General features: G+C 37.6%; 2 pseudogenes; one reads left to right on the forward strand and one right to left on the reverse strand.

Annotated features, from left to right (window-relative positions):
* Positions 1-3,308: 3,308 nt before the first annotated feature.
* Positions 3,309-3,632, forward strand: LOC134377311 (small ubiquitin-related modifier 2-like; annotated as a pseudogene).
* Positions 3,633-5,408: 1,776 nt separating this feature from the next.
* Positions 5,409-19,555, reverse strand: LOC134375075 (rRNA N6-adenosine-methyltransferase METTL5-like; annotated as a pseudogene).
* Between the last annotated feature and the right edge of the window lie 5,567 nt (positions 19,556-25,122).

The raw sequence follows: 25,122 nt of genomic DNA on the forward strand, positions 1-25,122 counted from the left end.
AAACACATTTTAATTTCAATTTTTCTTTGGCCTTAGAATCCATTTAAATTAGCAAAAAACTTAAACAATTGCTTTCAGTTGAGAAGTTTAATTGTACATTCTCTTAAAATAGTAAACATTTATCAAAGCTGTTTTAATTAAAATGTATATTATGCACATCATTAGTCATAATTTTTAAAGCCTTTATTAAAATACATAACATAGACTTTTTTTTCTTTTTTGTGGTGGTTGGGAGTGTGAAACTTTGACCTTAGTGTTATAACACTGTGCTCTAAGCAACTGAGCTAATCAGCCAGTCCAGAATTTTGACTTTCATTTTCTGTGTCATGGATAATGTGTGCAAAGCCCCATATGTGAACCCAATACTTAAAAATCAAGACTTACAAAACAGATGGATTGGGTTATAGTTTTTGCTTCACTAAAGAGTTCTGTGCTGTACCAAAAATTTCCCCTATTATTCTTTTAAATTGTAGATAACCTAGAGTATTTATAATAGAACCAGATCCATCAAATTTTTACATACACACAATCCTTCAGGGACACTTCTGTCAACTAGGCTCTTGAGGAATCTTTGTGGGTGAGATGCAGAAATGAGGTCTGGGATGTGGTCTCATAGTTGGGTTGATCAGTTATATCCAAAGAACGTTCATAGTGTTGTGGAATGGACTGGACAAAGAAGCAGTCAGTACTCAGAGGGCTGGAGAGTCAGGTATTTTATTAGTCCCACAAACCCAGACAAGCTAATGCTTGGCATTCTGCACCCCAAGCTCAGGTCTTACAAAGCTTTTTATAGGCAGCACATTTACGAGGCTAGCATAGCAGTAAGTTTCATTTCCTGGAATTCATGTGGTCTAGGCAGATAAGCAAGCTTGGTTACAGAAGCCAAAAATGCAAGTACTGATTAGAGGCCAGACCAGTGTAGCAAGCAAATATTGTTTGAAAGACAAAATATTATTTCAAGGACAAAACAGGCTTATGAGAAAATTATTTTGGCATTTTTCCCAATACTAGGTGTGGAAGCCAACATAGAAGATGGTTCCTGTTGGCCTACTTTAGAACTCTTTACTTGACCCTGACATTTCTACAATTTTATCACTGACTCAGATATACTCATACATCGATCATAATGCAAAGCTATAGTGAACTTGAATGACAATCAGGATTAAACTTGATATCTCATAGCCCAGATTAAGGACGGAAACTAAAATTATATTTAAAAAGGAGGGAAGTGAGGTTCTTTCGGGTTCCAAAGTCATTTGCCAGGGACATGGTATGGAAGTCCTAGTTTACTGACAGTTTGGGTTGTAAAAAATAGTTTTAGTTCGCTTGAGTGTTAGCTCACAATACAGATGAAATTAATGCTATAATTTGGTTGGATTCATAGATGAATAGAGTCCAGATCAAAGAAGGTCAGGAACAAAAAATATAACACACTGTACTGAAAGTGATGTATTTGGGGCTGCCTGTCAGGGATATAATAAGAGGGAATTCCTTTATTGGGTAGCAAGCACATTGGCCCAGATGACCTCAAAAGCACCTCCTAAATCTGGTCATGCAGTTTAAATTGAATTCCTAGGCACTTAGACACGATTCTGCCAATGTCTAATTCAGCTTAGTAACATTATATATCAGGTAACTATTGTACATCATTTCCTTGATTTATAATGAATATATAACCATATTCTTTTTTTTTTTTTTTTTTTTTTTGTCTTTTTGTGACCGGCCGCACCGCGCTCAGCCAGTGAGTGAACCGGCCATCCCTATATAGGATCCGAACCCGCAGCGGGAGTACTGCCGCGCTCCCAGCGCCGCACTCTCCCGAGTGCGCCATGGGGTCAGCCCAACCATATTCTTTTTCACTTAAAAATTATTCCCTAGGTAATTAATCAATTCATAACTTAAAATAAGTGCATCTATTACGACTACCACTAGGTTAAAGAGGCTATTTCCAGGTATTATTTATTTACATAAGATCATATTTGAAATTCTTTGTTCAAAATGAGTAGCCGTAAAATAGACACGTGTTCAAGTTCTGAAATAAAATTGCCCAGTACACCCAATCAAATTATACAAAGATGAAAGGTGAACATGTGTTCCCTCTGAATACTTTATGTATTCTCTATCATTACTCTGCATTGTGTGTTGGCTTTTGAAGGTATTTGTTTAAAGTGTAGAATGTATTCTTGTCATTCCTTTTAAATACTGCCATTTGAACCCCTTTCCCATGGTGGGGACTACATTAGTCAAGGTTCTCCAGAGAAACAGAATCCACAGGATATATATATGTCGGAAGAGATTTATTATGAGAAATTGGCTCACTCAGTTATGGAGGCTTAGAAGTCCCATGATCTGCCCTCTGCAAACTGGAGACCCAGGAAGGCTGGTGGGGTAATTCCAGTCCAAGGGTAGGAAAAGACCCAACTCAGCAGGCAAGCAAGAAGCAATAAGGGGCAAATTCCTTCTTCTGCCTTTTGGTTTATTTAGGCCCTCAGTGGGTTGAATGATGCCTATCCACATTGAAGAGGGCAATCTACTCTACTGGGTCCACTGATTCAAAGGCTAATCTCATCCAGAAACACTCTTATAGACACACCAAAAAATAATGTTTAATTTGGGCACCTCTTGGCCCAGTCAAGTTGACACATACAGCTAACTATCACAGGGGCTCTCCTACACTATGAGGCAGAGCCCACTCCCCACCATAGGAACTGAAAGTGCCAGTTGCTTCCCTTGTCAGACATCCTTGCACCATAGCCTGAGCCCATGACCCAGACTCTGCCCCAGTGGCAGATGTTACAGTCGGCAATGCCCCTCAACCAGTTCTAGAGTGTCAGTGGGGCCAGTTCCAGTCTGTGCCTAATGGTGGCAGTAGATGTGTCTTTACTGCTCCGGTTCTGTGTCATCACTTTAAATGTTATTTTTGGCTACATAGCCTCCAAACCCAGTTCTCTGGCCCTGGAGATTCTGTGGGTTACCTTCAGAACAAATTTTGTTCTCCTTAAATAGGCAGAGCCGGTTTATGTTTCTTGCAGTAATAAACCCTGACTGGTACAGGATGCAAGTCCATGTTTTCATAGACATATTAGTCAGTCAACTATTGAGCACACAGCATTCTGAAAGGCACAAAAGGAAATGTGTATTTATTCTCTGAGCATTTATGGAGCAAGGGACCTTGCTTGGACAGAGAGAGAAGTAGAAAGCTACTATTTTCAGCTTCTTCTGCCACTCCTGGTGGTGCTTGTGTGCTCATTTGGTGCGGACCTGGTACCTCTTGTGTAATGGCAGCTGAAGAGACCCCGGTGATCGCCATGACTGACAAAAAGCCCAAGGAAGGAGTCAAGACTGAGAACAACGATCATATTTGAAGGTTTAAATTAAACCTTCAGGATGGTTCTGTGGTGCAGAACCACGGTTCTTCGGGATGGTTCTGTGGTGTAGTTTAAGATTGAGAGGCATACACCACTTAGTAAACTAGTGAAGTCTGTTGTGAATGACAGGGTTTGTCAATGAGACAGATCAGATTCCGATTTGATGGGCAGCCAATCAATGAAACAGACACACCTGCACAGTTGGACATGGAGGACGAAGATACAATTGAGGTGTTTCAGCAGCAGACAGGAGGTGTCTACTAGAAAGGGAACCTGCTACTTTACTCCGGAACTCTCTTCTTGCAGACCAAGAATACATTGTCAATTAGAAAACTGCAGTTTGGTTCCATCACATCCTGACTGCTGCAGTACAGCTTTCTCTATTCTTTCATTTCCCCCTTCCCAGTTCCTTTATTGTACATAAAGTAACTGGTGTATGTGCACAAGCATATTGCATTTTTTTTAACTAAATGGCCAATGGTATATTTTGATTGACATCAAGTGGAGATGGTATTGGGGAAAGTACTGGTTCTGTGGAAATACCCCCTTTCTCCATTAGTGGCATGCCTATTCAGCTATTATCTTTATATTCCAGTACGTCATTTTGCTCTCACTGTTTTAACAACAACAACAACAACAAAAACATAAAAATCCTTGCATACCTTGTTTGATTGGAAAATTTTAATGTTTTTCATTTATCATTATAAAACCAAGGACGATTTTATAACTTCTTTGTATGCAGCTGTTACATGTAGGGCAATCTGTCTTTAAGTAGGGGTAAATTACTCTTAAAAAATGAATCCTAAATAGTTTTCCCTTTAAGTCAAGTGTCTTGTTGTTTAAATAAACTTCTTGTTTTTTTTTAAAAAAAAAAAGCTAGTATTTTCAAACTAGTGCTATGGAGACAAGCAGGAGCAGGTAGGGAGATACCACTGGCAAACTTAAGGTGGAAGCAGATATAATTCTGTGGATCTACTGATTTTTAGTATGCAGACAATGGGTTGGGATGAGAAAGGATACTTTTCGGGAAAATACATGTTGTGTTTCATCAATTCCAGGAGGCAAGTTTTTTCATTTTAACATTTATGAAATTGGGAAGTTGTTAGAGTGTTATCATGTTTTAATTGCCACTTTTTTCTGTTCATCTCATCTACCATATTTCACTGAATCTAAAATGTCATTGATATACTCTACTACATTTTGTACTATAAGAAAAAAGCTCAGTAAGTAATTATTTTTTAAGTGACTATGCCTAACAGCATTCTGGGGGCTCTAGACTAAAGGTTTCAAAGAGACCCTAAGAGAACTAAGTCAGTCATGGAAATGATGTGGGTTAAATACCAAATTCCTTTTCATTGTTGTTTCATAGTCTCCCAAAGCTATTAAAGAGTAATAGATATACCGCTAACTTTTTTGTGTGTGTGTGTGTGTGACCGGTAAGGGGATCATAACCTTTGGCTTCGCGTCGTCTGCACCGCGCTCAGCCAGTGAGCACACCAGCCATCCCTATATAGGATCCGAACCCGCGAGTGCCACACTCTCCCGAGTGAGCCACAGGGTCGGCCCTATACCTCTAACTTCTATTATGAACAAAATCCAGGTGCAAATCATCATAGCGTTGCTTGCCTGTAAAAATTGCCTAGCATACTTGCAGTGATTCTCAATTTTGTGGGTGACACCATTCTTTTGCTAATTTTTTATCTGGAAAATTTCATATATATAAAAATGTAGACAGAGTAGTATAATGGATCCCAATATTCAAAAATCTTCAACTCATGACCAGTGCTGTTTCATCTCTAACCCTACTCCCTCTCCACCCATTTTATTTTGAAGCAAATCCCAGACACCATGTCATTTCATTTGTAAATGTTTCAGTATGTATCTCTAAAAGATAATGACTTTTTAAAAATACATAATCACTATATCATTATTAAACTCCTGAAAAAATATCTATAATTTGTAGCACCATTTTTTCCCCCAGCAAACACATTTTTAATTCATTTTAATTAGGTTTTAAGCTGTTTTTGTCTTTGCAGGTTTTTAAAAAGAAAACTGAATTAGGTCAACTTCAATGCTCACTGATTTTTTTTTAATGAAATTTGTATGATGCTGACAGATCATATGGCAGCTCTGCAATAATATCTATCTTGATTTTTCATTCTGCAGCTTTCTTTTGAATATGTTCTGTAGTTGAGTATTTGTTTAAAGAATATTTTTGCCATTTCCAATGCAGACTTCAGAGAAGCCATATCTGTTCCTGTATTATTTTTTGTTCCAAAAGGAGAATTCATAATTACTGTGTCAGATGACTTGCACACTGTATTAGGATCACATTGAACAATGTCAACATTTGTTAATTCAAATTCTCCCATATTCCTATTAATTATTTCCCAAGTATCTTCATCTACATCAAATCCAACATACCTCTACATTGTGTGGTCTGGTTGGATACTGTTTTAGAAGTAGCTTTGGTTTTTCAAATCCATCCACTTGTTGCAGGTGACTTTATAGTTCCTTAAGCCTTAATTTCTTCTGTGTGTGTGTGTCTATATGTGTGTATGTGGTTTAACAGCACTAGATCTCATGAGGCAACTGGTGGTGCCTCTGCCTAGGCCAGAAGTGCCTCCCTGGAATCTTTAAAGTTTAAGTTTTGTTTATATGAAAGTAACATGTATCGTTTAAAACATCATAGTACTAGAAGACTTACAATGGGTGAACAGCAGTCCTCATGCTGTAATGCACCTATACTCCAGATTCCTGTTTCTCAGGAACACCCACTTTAATTCTTTTAACTGTTTCTTCTGGTATGTTCCAACTTCTAAATAACTGTTTATACTGCTCTTTCTCAGCATTTAAAAAGTATCAGCTCTACTGATTTTCTACTATAGAAGTGAAGATTTAACTTTCATATCTAACCCCTCTCCCTTATACATGTACATTTCTCCTTCCTCAATTCACCCAATATCACTACTTTTGATTAAATATTCAGTACTTATTTTGACAATGTAAATTTTATTAACAGCTTATATATTTTATTTCTACAATTTTTTCTTTCTCAAAGAATTAGTCATTGAACTGTTTTTATTTGCTTATTTTCTATTATGCATATCACAATTTTTTTCCCCAAGCCAACAGAATTGTAACTACTCTCTCCATATATGCATGCATGTCAAATAATCTGACAGTTCCAGTTTTTTCATGGAGACATCCTTTCTTTTTTTTTTTTTTTTTTTTTAATTTTATTTTGTCGATATACATTGTGGCTGATTATTGCTCCCCATCACCAAAACCTCCCTCCCTTCTCCCTCCCCCCTCCCCCCCAACAATGTCCTTTCTGTTTGCTTGTCGTATCAACTTCAAATAACTGTGGTTGTTATATCTTCTTCCCCCCCCCCCCGGTTTGTGTGTGTGTGTGTGTGTGTGTGTGTGTGTGTGTGTGTGTGTGTGTGTGTGAATTTATATATTAATTTTTAGCTCCCACCAATAAGTGAGAACATGTGGTATTTCTCTTTCTGTGCCTGACTTGTTTCACTTAATATAATTCTCTCAAGGTCCATCCATGTTGTTGCAAATGGCAGTATTTCATTCGTTTTTATAGCTGAGTAGTATTCCATTGTGTAGATGTACCACATTTTCCGTATCCACTCATCTGATGATGGGCATTTGGGCTGGTTCCAACCCTTGGCTATTGTAAAGAGTGCTGCGATAAACATTGGGAAACAGGTATACCTTCGACTTGATGATTTCCATTCCTCTGGGTATATACCCAACAGTGGGATAGCTGGGTCGTATGGTAGATCTATCTGCAATTGTTTGAGGAACCTCCATACCATTTTCCATAGAGGCTGCACCATTTTGCAGTCCCACCAACAATCCTTTCTTAAGTCCTCTTGCACTATGAACTGGTTGTTAAGAGACTTCCATTCACACGATTCTAAGAAATCCTTTTACTTTAACTTTTTTTTTTTTAATGGGATTTTCTAATTTCTGAGTCCAATGTCTTTCTCATTCTCTACCTTCATTTTAGTATAATGCTTCCTTCAGATGCTTCCAAAAAGGGTGTGCTTAGGCAAAACATGGAAGGCCTTATATGGCTGAAATTATCTTCATTCTCCTCATACAGTTAATATTTTGGCTGGGTATAGAAATCTAGATTAGAAAGAATTTTTCTGAGTTTTTCTTCCGGCTTCCATGTTCCTATTGACAAATTGAATGCTTTTGATTCTTTGTTCTTTCTGTGTGATTTGTTTTTGTTCTTCCTCTGGAAGCTTTTATGTCGTGAAATTTCATCATGATGTACTTTGGTAAGGATCTTTGGTTATTCAACGAGCTAGATACCTGTGGGTCCTTTTGATCTGGAGAATCATGTTCTTGGAGAATTTCCAGTATTATTTCTTTGATAATTTCTTCACTGACATTTTCACTTTTTTTCTCTCTGGAACTTGTTTTTTGGGTGTTGAACCTTTTTCTCACCATTTTTCTCCCATTTTTCATCTTTTTGTTAATTTCTTCTGGCAGATTCCCTCATCTCTGGGAGATTTCTTCAACTTTGTCTTCCATTTCTTACAATTTTAAATTGCCAAGAACTTTTTCTTATTCTCTTAATGTTCCTTTTTATTGATTCCTATTCCTATTTTCATGAGTGTAATGTTTTTCTTATATCTATGAAAATTAACTATGAAGTTTTGATAGTTTTCTTCTCTTTACATTATCTCTTTTTCTCCCAAACTCCTTTTTTTTTCTTTCCTCTTTCTTTGCTCTGGGTCTCTATAATTCATGTTAGAAGTTTCCCTTAATTGTCTGATAATACCTAGCTATCTCTTCATATTTAAGATTGAGGCACTAAATCTTTTCTATGCATGGATGGGCCTTGTTGACCATCTGCTTCACAGTAGTCCAATTGGAGGCTGATGCTTTACTGGAGGACAGCCACATGTGTCTCAGGTTGGTTAGTTTCCTGAGAAATAAATCCTCTAATATACTACCTGAGGAGTGGTATTCTGGCTGCCTCTGTTCTGGGCATTAAGTGGGAGAAGAAGGCTGGCAGGGATCCCACATCTACCATATAGATTTTCCTATAACCTCCTTGTATTCAATATGGCAACTCAATCTCATTCTCGTGTCCCTAAGTTCAGAGCCTCTCTAGCTCAACCTCTTTAAGTAAATCTTACCTCTTCTGACAGAATGGAGAGGGGTTATGCCTAATTTCAAAGGACAGAGGAGGAGACATAGGCTCTAACTACCTCCTATGAAAACTTTAAATCATGCTTCCTGTTTTGGCTTCATCCTACACTCCCACTTTTAGAGGAACTGGGCACCTCTAACTTATGAAGATGGCTGAGATTCTGTACTCTACATTGTGTTGCCTCTGCGTCACTTCTCTCACTGCAAGTTTAGTCAATTAGGCTAAATCAATTACCACCCCCGTCCATTCCTTTCAGCTTCCACAATTCCACTGGTATCTCATGTGTTCTCCTGGTGCTCTTGATCTTGACGATTTGTACCTGTTTAATTTCTTTACTCTTATGTTGGTGGAATTTCATGTGTTTCATCTGTCATATACAAATGGAAATCCAGGACACAAGTTTTAACAACTCACCCAAAAGGAATTAAAGACATAAAACAGTGTTAAATACATCAGCAGTAATGATCGTGAGAAAGATGGAAAACATGGGATCACAGAAGCCAAAATAGACCTTTCAAGAAGCAGTTTCACATATATTAGAGGCCAAATAAGATAGGAAAGAAAAATGGAGCTTGGAGTAGACCATGCTCTGCCTTAGATCAAGCATTTACTCACTCACCCACCCTTTGTGTAGGTGAGGCGTGCTAATCACTCCTGGGATGTTTATGGTCAGAGCTGTCTTTGTGGTAAAAGGAAGTTGACTTGAGCCCTGTGTATATGTGAGAATGTGTACATGTGAGAATGTGTACGTGTGTGAATGTGTATACATGTGTGTATATTGGAGGGACTGTGATAGGGAAAGAGAACCCGAGTTCAGAGACTGTGGAGTAAGGGGTTGAAAGGCTTTCTAGTGAGGCTCAGAAGGACACAAGTTTTTCATATGTGAACAGACTATAACATATTCTGGAATGACTTAACCAGGCTTAACCTGAATAAAAATGTTTTGTTTTTTTTTTAAAAGATGACCAGTAAGAGGATCTTAACCCTTGACTTGGTGTTTTCAGCACCACGCTCACCCAGTGAGCGAACCGGCCATCCCTATATGGGATCTGAACCCGTGGCCTTGGTGTTATCAGCACCGCACTCTCCCGAGTGAGCCACAGGCCGGCCCCCCTGAATAAAAATGTTTGAGTCAGGGAATAAGAATCCTATAATGTGATTTGCTGCAGGCTATTAGTACTCTTTGTCACCAACCAATGGATTCTCCTGCAGAAACACCATAGCCTGAAATTTGGAAGTAGGTTTCAGTCTTACTACATTTCACTGATTCTAAGATGCTTTTTTTTTTTTTAACATCACTGAAATTGAGATGGACCATAGTTTAATTAGCAACATTTTATTTTTCCTTAAGGGCACATGAAATAATGGTGCGTTTTACCATTGATGGCACTGATGAAATACCATTGGAAAAAATAAAATAATATTCAATCAGCAAATATCTATCAGGCTGTGCATAATCATAACTGAAGTGAGTTAAAAACTACTTTTTGTTTGTTTTACAACACGAGTTATTGCAGAAGCCCAATCTAAATGGTTTACTTCTCATAACTGAATGCTATTTATTTCCTCATCTGTGTGGTCAGGTTTAGCAGTTTCCTTAAGAGCAGGGTAACGGGCTTGCCTACAGGCCCCTGGAAATGCCCCAGTTTGCATGGATTTTCCTGTCAGATGTCTCTAGGTAAATGCCTTCACTATGTTCTTAGTATATGAAAGCAAAAATTTTGCCAAAACATCAGGTTATATTGGCAAACTTGTATCCATTTAATTTTTATGCAAACATAAGTTTACCATTCTTTTATTGTGGTTTTATTTACAAATTTAAATTTTAAAACTGAAGTTATAATTAAGAAAGTATAAGCATTTTAGTGAGAAAACGGATTAATATTTATATTTTGAAATTCCTTTATTCTTTTGTAGATGAGAGACAAATTTCATCAACACTGCTCCTCCCCCTTTGCTGCCTCCATGAAAACAGTGGATAAGATATAGGCAACCGCAGTGAAAGCCAGAAAATCACTATACCTTTGAAGCAGATCATAAATACATTTGCAGGCAGCCCTGAGTTCTATGGCTGGCATAGACCTTCCTTGCTGTAAATCACAAAAATAAACTCTGAATGCGTGTTTTTCTGTTTTATTCCTGAAGAAGGGAAAAAACACCTTCTTTATTATCATTTTAGTGAGTGTCAGCAGAGTGTTTTCCAAACTAATCATCAGAGAAGGAGACAAGGAAAGTTCTGGAATGTGGCCTCAGGGAGATCATTATGCATGAGCATTATACCTCTGATACGCTGGATAACGTGTGAAATGTAAATGCATAATTTGAAAGATTTTTCATTTCTCTGAGATGGTAATTTTTCATATTGCTGCTTTCTCTCCTCATGTGTATACCTGTATAAGAATGAAAATTGCATTTTGTATATGCTTCAAATCTTCATAAATAGCATTAGAAAAAAATTTTTTTTCTTTTCTTCTCTTTCCTTCTCTTCTCTTCCTTTCCTCACCTATTCCTTCCCTTCCTTCTCTTTTTGTTTCATGTGGTAAAATCATATTGCATTATATCCTTTGAAGACTATGAGTCCCTCTTCTGTCTGGCTCTTCCTTGCACAGACATAGTGCTTCTTAGTACTTGACAAAATATGAAACAAGATTCAAACTTAGCCATTACCTGAATTTGCCAATTCAGACCTATTCATTTGCCTAATCTGAATCTGATACTTGGCCCATTTGCGTTAAGAAGATTGACACCTTGTGTTGTTTGTGGGTCAAACCAGCCAGAACCCAGCCCCTAACATGGCAGGTGACTTACCAGCTACTCCTTATCCACAAACCACCTGTGCCCTTGGCCTTGAGTTCTCTCAGAGATATGCCTCCTACTGGGAGGTCAGGCTTGTTTAGGAGAACTTTCTCTAATTTCTTGAAAACCCTCCACAGGCATGCATACCTACAGAGAATAATAAATAATGAGAGCTGTGAGCTGAATTAATCACATCTTAAAACTACATTGGCTTCAGGATCTGTTAGTTTTGGCATTTTTCAGAATAGTTGCCTTTCTAACTAAGAGAGTAAATTTCAGATGTATCACCACAAAAAAAGTCAAGTGAGGTAGTGGATACGTTAATTAGCTCAATTTAATCACTCCGCATCGTATACATATATCAAAACATCACATAGTACTCCATAATAGTAATATAATTATGATCTGTCAGTTAAAAATAGTGTGTAATGTAAATATAGAATAGCTGCCTTTCTCTTCCATTTTACCGTCTCTACCTAGTCGTAGCCATCGGTGAAGAAGGTGTGGAAAAAGAGAAGCCTGTATCTGCTAGATTCCCAAATCTCTACCTGACTGGTTGAGGCTGTCACCACTATGATTTCACCAGACTCTAGAAGGGCAAAGTACCTATTGTTAGACCATTCAAGAGGGAAACTGAGTGCGGTATTTGCATGTATTGAAACAACACATTGTACCCTGCAAAAAGAAATATAAATACAATTTTTAAAAAGAGCAAGCAACATCAACAAAAAAAAGAGGAAAACTGAAATTTTCACATAGGTTAAAGAGAATTCACTTGGATTTCTTTCCATTGGGAAACTTGCTCAATTACATTTAGAAAGATTTAAGGTGTCATAGTATAACAAAAACACAGGATAAATAGTATGGAACCAAACTAGCCCCAGGCTTTCTTCTGATACCCACTACAGCTTTGGATCAATCTTATTTTCAGGAGAGAAAGCTATCAAAATTAATATTCATGGATCTTATAGTTGAACATGTCATTATTTTCTTTCTCCTTATCACCTGAAATGAGAATAGCCCAAGCTGACGAAATTAATCAGTGGCAAGTAATTTAGATATTGCTGATCTTGAATTTATCATCTGCAGAATTAACTTGTGTGTGTGCTCCCTCCCCTGACAACACAATTGTTAAATGGAATGTTTTTTTATTTTGTTTGTCATTACTGCTAAAAAAAAAAATTAATTAATTAAATAATTTTTAAAAATAAAAACCTTTGCCCAAATTTCTTTTTAATCTAGATTCAGAGGGGAGGAGTGAAACATGTTTACATCTTCTAGTTATTCCTAAATACAGTAAATTGTATTTTGAGGGTGATCCTTTTGATTAATTTTTTTCTCCTACTGGTGTGATAAAAACGAAAAAAAAAAAATAACAATAACAAGAAGTAAGTAGGGAAATCTGAAGGAGGGTGAAACTTGCTTTCTAATGAATTCAAAAAAAACCATTCAAGTTAGTATATATATATCCTAGGTAATTCAGGAATTTTACCAGCCACTAGTCATATTTTATGTATAGTAGAACAAAGTAAATATATTTTCACCTATAAAGGAAATTGTGTAATGTATTATGAAGACTAAAACATATACAGGTATACTGAAAGAAAAATGAAGGAAAATACTGGTTTGAAGACCCTGTCACACTGACTGATGACTCAGAGTAGCTTGGGGAGACCAAAGTCACCACATAAATAATAATGTGGACCAGGAGCTTGCATTTCATTGGATTTTCTAAACCCAAGGTAGCACTGGATTTACATTTTAGGAGGGGAGGGTATTTTTATTATTAGTTATTTCAGAATTACAATGCCAACGATTCATATCTCCTTGGAAATGTGACCTCAATGAAGAGTAATATAAAAGTCATATTTTGGGGGTCTGTTGCATAATTTCTTTTCATAAAATTTTTTTGTTTGGAAACTTCCAGATCTGTAGTACATTTGCTTTGGGAAAGGGAAGCGGTTAGTTTCAGTGGCAGAGTAACCCTTACTGTGCAAGAGTCCTCCAGGTAGCTCCCAAAGGAATACTATTTGCAGGTGTACACCCAGGCTTTGATGACCACAGCTCTACAGGTGAGTTTGAAGTGAATATTCTATGCATTCTCTTCACTCTTATGTCAGTCCCGAATTTTACCTCATTGGTTTCCAGATGCTGCAGCAGAGAGCAATTAAAAGCACTGCCTCAGGAGCCAGGATGCAAGGGTTTGTTTGAATCTCTGCCACATACTAAGTTGAGTTTGAAATGAATATTCTATGCGTTCTCTTCACTCTTATGTCAGTCCCGAATTTTACCTCATTGGTTTCCAGATGCTGCAGCAGAGAGCAATTAAAAGCACTGCCTCAGGAGCCAGGATGCAAGGGTTTGTTTGAATCTCTGCCACATACTAGCTGTGTGACCTTGGAAGGTTCCTTACCCTGTCTCAATTTCCCCAGCTGCAAAATGTAGATTATAATTATTATTCACTTCATAAGATAACTGTTAAGATTAAGTGAGTTAATATAAGCCCATAGAATATGCTTGACACATGGTAAGCACTTTGTGAATACTACCTGTTATCATTACTAGTTTCATAAAACCTTAAGCTGAGACAATTTTTTAAATTAAATGTTATTTTTAAGTTTGCTCTATATAACTTTTCTCTAAAAACTGGGATAATCCCAAATTAGGCAGATTATAAAAATGAAATAGTATTTACTCTGTGGATTGTCTTTTATTTGAATATAAACATTATGAGTCCGCAGTTACAGGGTATACAGTCAGTTAGAATTTGAAGAGGCTACATAGAAAGTGGCTTTTTCATCTCATTAAGATTTTAAAGAAAGGAGTTCTGTTCCCTCTAGCTGAGTCTCTAATTTATTCCCTGGGGTGCTCAATAGATAGATCAGCTTCTAAGAGCTGGGGTTACCAAGCAGTACTTTACAAAGGGCCTCAGGGGGCTTCTTGCTCAAAGGAGGCAGGGCAAATTACATGATGCCAGGAGAGAGGAGGAATTTTCAGAAGTAGCTGACCACTCATGGCTGCCCCTTTCCTCCCAGCTGGGTGGCATGCGGGGAGACAAGAGGCAGATAACCCCACAGCATGGAACTGAAGTGTCAGCGGTCTTTGGGGGTGTTTGATCCAGCAAGTACAATCATTTGATCCTTCCCTTTAGATGAGTTCACACACGGAGAGAAATTACTACAGTGAAGGTGAAAGTGTTAGGAAACCCAGGATTACAATCATATTCTGTATTTTGGTTAAAAAAAGACCTACAGATTGTTTTCCTCCAGTGAGAGATTTACAGTTTGTTTTATTAATGCTGTTATTCAATAATGCTGTTAAAGAAGTGTATTTTTCTAAAAGGGTGCAAAATTCATTTACACAAATATATATTGAGCACTCCATGTGCCAGGTATGTTACCAGTCCGTGGACATCCTAGAGGAGCAGATGGCCCAGAGGGGAAAAAAAACCCTCGAACAGATCGTTTTGGAATAATATTAGAGATTTAAAATACAGCAGGTGATTCTGATGTCCACCTCTAGAGAGGACGTCATTGGGAAGGGATGGCACACAGCAGTTTTCATGTTCTCTTTGATTCCTGTGAGACAGGTGGCATTAAAGTTCATGTCTAATCAAAAAAGGGTGAACGTTTCTATATGTAAATAATACACCAGGAAATCTGAATTAAACAAAAAAAGTTAATATCTGTATTTTTCAATTAGTGCAATGGATATAAACCAGGCGAGTAACCTACATTTAACCAAGTTCAAGTCAATAGGCTGGTATACAAGAATACGTGAGAAATCTGTCGTGGCTACATTTTGGTTAGAGCATTGCGCAGATGAGAAGCAAACTTAAATTCCCCCCATCCTTAGGTCCTGCCCAGCCACTCAAGAAATGTTGACTTGGCTACACAGAAGGTGTAGTACAAAAAAGGAGCAGAACTCAACACCACTCGTGGAAAAACAACACAAAGGGCATTTCTTAACAATAGTGGCTAGAGTATCAAGCGTTGCACGCCCGCCCACTATGATTTGTTACAATGCAGATTGTCTAAGAACAGGAAATAGGACATTAACAAGTGTGCCTCCTTTAAAACAAAGCTAGACCTAAATTAAAGTAAGCAGTAATTTTCAAATTTTTTATATCAAACATTTAACAAAGTTTTATCTAATGAATACCCAGTGAGCAACGAATTAAATGGCATTTGCACAGGCTTTCTTCTACCACCTAAAGCCATTTTTGGTGTTTCCTCTTTGGGGGACAGATAATTAGATCTAATTGTATCTTTGTTTCCTGTTTGGGGAACAGATAATTAGAACTAACCACTATTTTCCTTCTCTTCACTTTTCCCATTCAATCAGTAAGTCCAATTGATATTTTTCACGTCAGTTTACCTCTCTCCCCCACCACTGTTGTTGTTCCAGTTCAGGTCACATCAACTTGCCAGAATTTATTTCAAGTCTTCTAAGTGAATCTTCATGTGACAAAATGATCTTTTACTTTAGAGGAGGATATAATAAGAATGACAAAATGATAATACTGAGTGCCACTCACTGAATGCATATTATATACCTGTAACTATGCTAAGCACCTTACATGCTTTGGTTCATTTAATCCTAAGAACAACCCTACGAGGTAGGTATAATTAATTACTCTCCCTACTTTACCTAAAGTTACCCCTTGGCTGGTGGTAGATCCCAGATATAAACTGTCTCCAAAACCTGTGTTCTTAACCACCTTGCACACTCCCTGCCTTATTTGCCAAATTTCCCCTTCAATAGTAAGGCCCCCCTCACAGTACAAGGGTACTTCGAAAAGTTCATGGAAAGATTCATATCATCTTTGAATTCTATTTTTCCATGAATTTTTTAAAGTACCCTCGTATTAAACTGTGTTGCATTACTCAGCACAATGCCTGGCACATAAAGCATTCAAGAAGTTTTTTCAATGGATAAATTGAGAAACCACTATGTAGAGAGCAAGAAAGAAAAGTAATGTTTATTTCGCTTTTCCTGTATTATTATGAAATGAGATTTTTTTAGGTAAACCAATTTTCTAGCTAACTGAAATTAAACCATTTAAGGGTAAAGTTTTTGGTTTTTTAAAATTCCGATAAAATATTTCTAAAATGTAACCTATTCTTTACTACCTTAGTAGTATGAGAATTCTAATTTAATCTTACCCTACTGACAAAGAACTATTGTTAAGAACAAGTGTTTGTTTTTGCTGCTTATTGAGTAATTCCTTTGGGGCTATGGTTTTAATTACCATCTATATGCTGAGGAAGCCCACATCTTTCCAATTTGGATTGTTCTGCAGACCTGCATGCAGATCCACGTATCTGCACTCCACCTTTTGGCTCTGAAAACTCAAAAGTATCCCAAAGACCTCTTATACACACAAACCCGTATATCGGCTTCTTCAAAATTCTGTATCTTCATAACTCCACTGTCTGTCCAGTTGCCAGCCATAAACATGGGTGTAATGTCTGTCTCCTCTTTTTCCTTCACCAACCCCTTAATCAATCACTTAACAAAAGTCCTATCATTTCTGCCTTCTAAATATCTCTCAAATGTTTCACACGTCTGTCTCTGCCTATTGCCTTATCCTGCCGTTATTGTCTTTACCAGGATTATTGTAACAAGCTTTGAAATGGTGTCCTTACATATAATTTCACCAGAGTACAATTTTTTCTTCATACTACATTCAGTATATGTTTAAAACTAGCAATCTGATTGTGTCACATCTCAGTGTGAAAACTTTGAATAGTTCTCTGCTCATGGGATAAGGTTCAAACGTCTTTAACATTGCTTCCAAAGCCTTCCTTGATCTGACCTTTGTGTTTCCATATTTTGCCATCCCTGTTTTTACCTGTCCCTCTCCCTTAGCCCTGCACTAAGTCATGCTGACATTTCTCCCATACACACTGTGCATTCTTTTGCTTCTAGGGCTCTGCGTGTGCTATCTGGGAAGCCCCTGATGTCTAGGATTAGGCATCACTTCTACTCACTCTCACAGCACCGATTTACACTTGTAATACTGAGTTTAAGTACCTGTTTATTTGTATCATCTGCTCTCCTCTCCTCCTTCAAGATTGTTAGGTCTGCAGGACATCCACACCCCTCTTTTCGCCCTGTATAATCCTATTGCCTAACTCTGTGTCTAGAGCATAGGAGACATTAACTATATTTTAATAAACTTTTATTTTCGAAGAGTTTTAGATTTACAGAGAAGTTACAGAGATAGCACAGAGAGTTCCCTTATACTGGCACCCAGTTTCCCCCATTGTTAACATCTTATATTAATATGTTACATTGGTTACATGTAATATTGATACATTGAGCAATATTGATACCTTATTATTAACTAAATTCCATGCTTTTTTTCAGATTTCCTTAGTTGTTACCTAATGTCCTTTTTCTATTTCAGGATCCCATCCAGGATACCATGTCACATTTAGTAGTCATATCTCCTTAGGCCCATACCTCTTGGCTGTGACAGTTTCTCGGACTTTGTTTTTTTATGATCATGGGAGTTTTGAGGAGTACTAGTTAGGTATTTAGTGGAATGTCCTTCAATTGGAGTTTGTCTGATGTTTTCCTCATGATTAGACTGGGGTAACGGGGTTGGAGGAGAAAGACCACAGAGGCAAAGTGCCATTTTCATTATATAATATCAAGGTTACATACTATCAACATGACTTATCACTGTTGATATTAGCCTTGATCACCTGGATGAGGTAGCATTCGTCAGGTTTCTCTACTGCAGTTACTTTTTCCTCGTGTTCATACCATGTTCAGGAAGTCACTATGTCTAGCCCACATTTAAGGGGTAAGGAGTTATGCTCCACCTCCTTGAGGGCAGAGTATCTACATAAATTATTTGGAATTATTTTCTATGGGAGATTTATATATTCTCTCCCGTTTGTTTATTCAATCATTTATATCAGTATATAACCATGGAAATTTATATTTTTGGTTATAATCCAATATTACTTTATTTTTGTTTCTCAGATTGTTCCAGCTTTGGCCATTGGGAACTCTTTCATTTGGCTGCTCTTTATTTGAGAAACCCCTATTTTATTTGTCTTGAGCACCTCCTAACTTTCTGGCACTACAAGATGCTTCAGGTTCACATTGCCCTGCTCCAGCCCTAGAATCAACCATTTCTCCAAAGATTCCTTTTTCTTTTTATTGTTAAATGTGTTAAAAACCATGCTGTTAGTGCTGGATGAGCACTAACCAAATTAAATTAAATTTTTGATTCATTTTTAAAAGCCACAGAAGTACAAAGAATAATATATGTTCCTACCACCCAAAATGTCTTTCCCTTTATCTTGCTTCAGATATATTTTAAGAAATAAAACAGATAAAGTTGAAGCCCATTTTTGCCGTCCCCAATCCTGAGCCCCTCCCTCTCTTCCCAGAAGCAACCACAATCTTAAATTGGTGTGTAGACATTTTTTTCAAGCACGCGTGGAATAATTACGTTTAAAAACTGGGGCCTGACGGTTAGCTCTTGGTTAGAGCATGGCCTGGTAACACCAAAGTCAAGGGTTTGGTTCCCTGTGCCAGCCAGCTGCCCTCCCTCAAAAAAACCAGAAACAAATATGTATATAATAGAGAAATTTCAATAACTATTGAAAGCTGAGATGTGACATGATCAGGTTGCTAGTATTAAAAATATTTTCTGGTGGGAAAGGGAAGAATTGATAAAGGGTCACAAAAATCAACTACACTGTATAATGATAAACAAACAAATATATTTTAAAAAATAAAAATATTCTGTGATCTCTACTAGGAAGAATAAATTGCACTGTAGTAAAATCATAGGTAGGGATGCTATGTAGAAGCTTGTTGCAATAATCCCGGCAAAGGTAATAACGGCAGGATATGGCAATGGACAGAGACAGACATGAAAACTGTGAGAGATATTTAGAAGGTGGAATTGATAGGACTTTTATTAATTGATTGATTGAGGGGTTGGTGAAGGAAAAGGAGGAGTCAAACATTACGTGACAAGAGACTGGCTGTTTTCCTTGGGCAGAGCTTCCCACACTTCTGGGCTGTTCTAGTTGGTAGTGTGTGTCCGCCCTCACCCGTTCGTCCACACGTTTGTTCCTCGCAGTGTGTGGCAGCTGGTGTTCCAGTCGTCTCTTCTCTCGTGAGGTAGCTTGTCTCTGCTATTCCTTCTAGTTACTTTCTCTTCTGTGATCTGTTTCATCGCATCTCATCCCAACTTGCTGCTGTGCAGGCTGCCCCTCGTGTCTTCCTTATCGGAAGGAAGAAAACCCACAACCTGATATTGTAGGCTTTGTGAAAGCAAATTGTAAACTGAAAAGTGCTATGCTAATGTAAGATCTTACTGCTCTGTTCACGGTGCTTAAAAAAAAAAAAAAAAACAAGAGGCCTGGGCATCATTCATTTGTTTGGAGTACCTGGCTCTTTAACAGCTATTTTTGAGCTTAAAGACATTATCGGTTGTTTCTAGTTATTTTTGAGTTGTGCTTCTTCTGAAGTGTTGAAGCTGCCAGATTTCAGGCCACCAGACGTGTGGAAATGAGGATAGTTAATTTCATGATTCTTCATTTTTTCTTTCTTAAAAATACTATTCCTCAAGATATAAGAATAATATCCAAAAAAAAAAAAAGAGAGAGAGAGAAAAAGCTTAACTATTGAAGAGATTGCTCATGAAACGAATAGTTTCTCCAGCAAGTAACTTAAAATAAAAGGCTGATCGTGTAATTATAAAGTGAAAGGCTATAGCTGTAATCGCCATCCATTGAATTGCGTTGCTATGTGGGCAGTTCAGTTGATAATGTTCTGGGTGCATAACATGTTGTCTGCTTACCTCAGGAAGCCAAAATTTTTGGTTTGAGGTTTCTAGTCCCCTTATTAGTAAATATATGCAATTTCTTCCCACAGCCTACACTTACTTTGACAGAGGCACATTTGGAAGCAATTACTTGAGAACAGTTCATATAGCATCTGGATGATCAACACAGGCACAATGAAGCACTTCCTGAGGTAAGTGTTAATGGCTACCTGGATGAGTCCTCTACAGTGGAGAAACTTCCTTGCCAATTAGGGTGAGGTTTCTGCTCACCATTTGTGATCCTGTGAACAGGTCTCTTAGGATTGCATTAAATGACACTGTATTTTGGCTAAGAATAATTCAGTCAGGAGGTACTTCTGCTAACTCTGTTGGTGCTAAGAGAGCACTTGTAGATGACAGGAGAGCCTGGGCACAAAAGCATGAGTGCTTTGGACAACACTGATGCCATATGTCTCCAGAGAATGGTGTGCTGCTGGCCTGAAAGTTGAGGTTTGAGGAATTAGAAGTCAAGGAATCAATTAATGTAATTTGTGTAAAATCGTTTTCCTGAAATAAGTAATTTTAAATATCCCTTAATTTAGATTTTGGTTGTCTGGCCAGTCAATAGCAGCATTTCTAAATGCTCCTTTTCGGTCAAAGTGTATGTTATAAGCTTCTGCTCTTCCTGCCTCAGTGATGTCTCTGAAATCTATGCTAATTATTGATTCCCTGAAGATTGTGCTGTACAGAGTATATGTTGGTATGTTTGGGGTGATTTTGTTTGAAAGCCATTTGGCTGGGCCTATAATTATAATTATTTTCAAGAGTATTGATTGCCATTCACTCTTCTATTAGTGAAATTCCCAGAGAAATTTTACATCATATTAACATATGACAAAATAAAGTCAGTCTGGTCTTGAATGTTAGAAAATACAACACACTTTCCAGAAGATTGGGTTGCTTTTCCTCAAGATGGTGGCCTCTTTCTATTACACATTCCTGTCCTTTGCTCTGACTTGTTTTCTATAAACAAATAATTAAGAGGCTTGCTTCCTTTTAGGAAATGATTTGATTTTTTTTTTTTTAGTGGCTGCAGTTTAAGATTTTCTTTTCCCCACTGGTTTTGGTTCTATTGTTGTTTCTGGAGTAACTACACCAGTTTGTGTAGGATTCACTGTGCTTTGGTATGGCTACTGGTGTTTACTGGATCTTAGAATTGTGAAAACCTCTCAGGAGGTCACTATTAAACCACTTATGGGCGTCAGCATTTGTTATTTTGTACAGAATATTCCCCAGCCTGTTTATCTCAGTGTGTAAAAAGATAGTATTTGAAAAATCACTAGGATATTTGCCAGCCAATATTTGACCTGATATGGTTTTGGTTGCCATGGTAATTAACCCATCTGCTTACACGTTCAGGAAAATTGGCATTTATTAATGCTTCCTGAATATAAATGTGGTGTCTTTTAGCTATAGAATCATGTTAACAGAAAGCTTTAGTGTTAGATGAAGCTTTGAAGTCAGGAGCTCCCTTTGTAAAAGGGGTGATGGTGGTGGTGAGATTTGTACCAAGCCTATCACTACTGAATTTCTTCTTTAGTGTCTCGTTTGTTTTAGACGAACTTGAGCGGCCTCAAAACCAGCCATTTTAGGAGAAATAGCAGCCTTTGCTTCTGGTAGTTTTATTGAATAGGTGCAATGCTTTGTTTATTAGAGATTATAATATTTTAAAATTAATTTGTACGTGATGATTTAGAATTGGTACAGTGAATATCTACCAACTATAATTTTGCACAGACTAGCACTAAGGATAATGGAACCAGCACATCCTTATCAGTTACATGTTCTGATTCAAATTTTTCTCTTTGAATTGGCACATATATTTTATAAATTTGTATATTACTTGGCATTGACTATTTACGTGAAACTGAGGCTAGGATAACAGATTACATATCAAGAAAGAAACTTGAGGATTTTCATTGACCATTGGCTTTGAAATAATAAAAGGAAACACGATCATTGCCCCTCCATAGTTGATTATTGCTTTCCACTTTAGTTTTTGTTTCTAATGCTTTTTTATTAAGTCATAATGTATGTGCATTCATTATGTGTTAATATTTATGGAATTTGGAAGGATTAGAGGGCAAGAAGTAATAATCCTTTATTACAAACTATATCAGATTTAGATTGCAATTTATTCCCCGTGGTCCATTCCCACAGATGTTGGACAATTTTGGCAATCTTTTCATTTAAACCAAAAATAAGGTTATGTAAACACAGCCTGAATAAATTAGGTGTTTATTCCTAAGCTCAGCAAATATATTATGAAGAATGAAGAGCTGACTGTTACTGTGAAGAATTCAGCATCATCTAAAAGCCAACAGAGTGATTAATATGTCAGCTTCTGAGATGCTCTAGAATAAAATACTCCATGCACAGCCCCAGAAGAAATTAGGCTAAGCATAAAGAAACCAGGTTGTGGAAGAGAATGAATTTTAATCCACATTTAAGATCCATGATACCCAACTGTTATAGCTCACTGCTACCATCATATATATTAATGGTGTAACTGTTCAGAGCATAAAGGAATGGAAAAAATATTTAATGTTTGTTTAAAAAACTTACATGAGATATTAGAAATAAATACTATAGGATTAGTACACCCAGCTAAAGAATATACTTTAAATTGAGAGTAGATGTGGAATATTGGGTAAGTACCCCACAGTCACCCAATTAGACTTTAGCCACAGCCTGCATGAACAGAAAACAAGGGATTAAAATGGATAAGAAAATGTGTCTATGTGTGATCAGAAAAAGAGGGGGCATTTTTTCAGCCCCAAATAGAGCTAAGACTTAGGGTTTAGCTTTTATAATGTATTTTATTAACTTCAATTCCATTGGTATATATAATATAGGGGGCCTAAAACTTGTACTGAAGATCTTTTCCCTTGCTAGGATTCAGTTATTGAGATCATATTTTTAAAAGTAATCAGAGCATTATTAATTTAAGGAGTTTCTTATAAAGCGAATTTTTAAGTCACCCCATGTAAATAATTGCTTCAAATTGTTCCAGCCTCAGAATTTCCATTTCTCACCCGTAGACCTCACTGCGTATTTTCTTTTCTTAGGCAGAAAAGAGGAAAGGGAAACACCTGCCAAGCTCAAACCTCTGCAGGAGAAACTGTTTGAGCAATACAGCTTAGACATGTCCCTACATCCCAGCTTAGAAGCAACAGAGAGACAAAAGTATTTTGCCATTATGGTTAGGTAAAATAAAGGTTTACGATTAGCAAAAATAACTATAAATTGGTTTTTCCAAGTCATTCACACTTGACTAACACCTTGGTCCACTGATTCATTTTATAAGCCTTTACTGCTAATACTACTAGTATTATACCCCTTTTATTTTCTCTTCATAGCAATTATAAGTAAGTAGAACTTTATATCCCATTTTATAGATGAGGACAAGGAGGCTCAGCAAAGTAAAGGAATTTATCCAAAGGCACAAAGGGATTTGAATGCAGGCCTGGTTGACTTCAGCTATTTCTCATAATTTCTGCATCACATTACTCCCTTACTGTGTGCTCACAGCGAGGCATCGTGGGTGATATGAAAATGAACGTGAGGTGGCCTCTGCTCCAAATGACATATCACCCGGTAAGGAGATGAGGCATAAGTTTAACAAAACTAAGATACAAAAAGGAACATGATCAGTAGCAAGTTACAGGCATTTTGTGAAGTGAATATTCAGGGAAGTCTTCATGGAGGTGATGTTGGGGGAGGCGGGGACTAGAACTTTAATATTTTAAAATCAGGATAGAGGGCGTGGGACGTAGAAACAGTGCTGTGAATAAAGTATAGAAAGTATGACCAGGTGCCGCAAGCTCAAGTGGTCCAAGTTTGTTGGATGCAGACCCTGTTTAGGGTGAGTAGAAGACAAGTTGCCAAGATCAAGTTGGGGCAGTTCTTGGACACCTTTGCAAGCACAGAGTAAAACAGCCCAGAAGCATGGTAACTTGTTCACGTTGACTTAGAAGTGGAACTCAAAGACAAGGGAGACGCAGACAAAAAATCTTTTTCCCTTCCAACACATGTCTAACCTTCCCTTATAGCCAAAAATCTAGTCCAATCTCTTCACCTTACAAATGAGAAAACAGAGATCCAGAGAAGCCAAGTTGTGTCTGAAGTCACACAGCTCATAGTGGCAAATTGAGACTAGACTCGAAGTGTGACTTCCAGACTGTTTAGTCAGACTTCCATTCAGCACCAACCAATCTCCACTACATTTGAAAGGCAGAAGGTACAGGGGCGTGTGGTTGTTCCAGAATCTGAGCTTATGAGATGTTGAAGCTAAGTCCTGAAAAGGGGAAGGTTTATGGCCTGTGCATCTAAATACTTCTCTCACTGTAGACTGGTGCTTTCAGCCATAATTGTTAAAAATAGGTTAACCCGAATCTTTTTCCAGACAATTTCCTGTAGGTGACCTCCCCAGAGCCTGCCTGGTGCCATCAAGCTGCGCTGCTGTCAGAGATCCTTTCAGAGCTGGACCAATTGCGTCCTAGCTCTCCTGCCCCTTTGCTTGCCCTCAGCTTTTCAGGGCCAACTCTTTGGCCACTTCACTGTTTATTAACAACCCCCCTTGACTCCCCCACCACCCAAGGCCCCGAGCAGAACAAGATCAATGAAAGCCATGGACACCCAATAAATGATGCTTTGAATTTCATTCGTCTACTGGGATTTTCACTTTTGTTCTGAAGTAAGTAAGGCATGCTGATTTTCCAGGCTGTTCTTACCCTCCTTGTGGGTTGATCAAGACTTGGTTTTCCTGTCCAGTCTCAGAGGAAGGTACTTTCTCTCCTCTGCCTCTCTAACACCCTGGGCATTTTTCTTGTTTTCATCTGTTTCTCCAACACCCTGGGCATTTTTCTTATCACATTGTTTTTCAACATTTTTTTTATTGTCATTTTGCTTACTAT

The sequence above is a fragment of the Cynocephalus volans genome, chromosome 4 (genome assembly GCF_027409185.1).
Source record: "Cynocephalus volans isolate mCynVol1 chromosome 4, mCynVol1.pri, whole genome shotgun sequence".
Taxonomy (NCBI): Eukaryota; Metazoa; Chordata; class Mammalia; order Dermoptera; family Cynocephalidae; genus Cynocephalus; species Cynocephalus volans.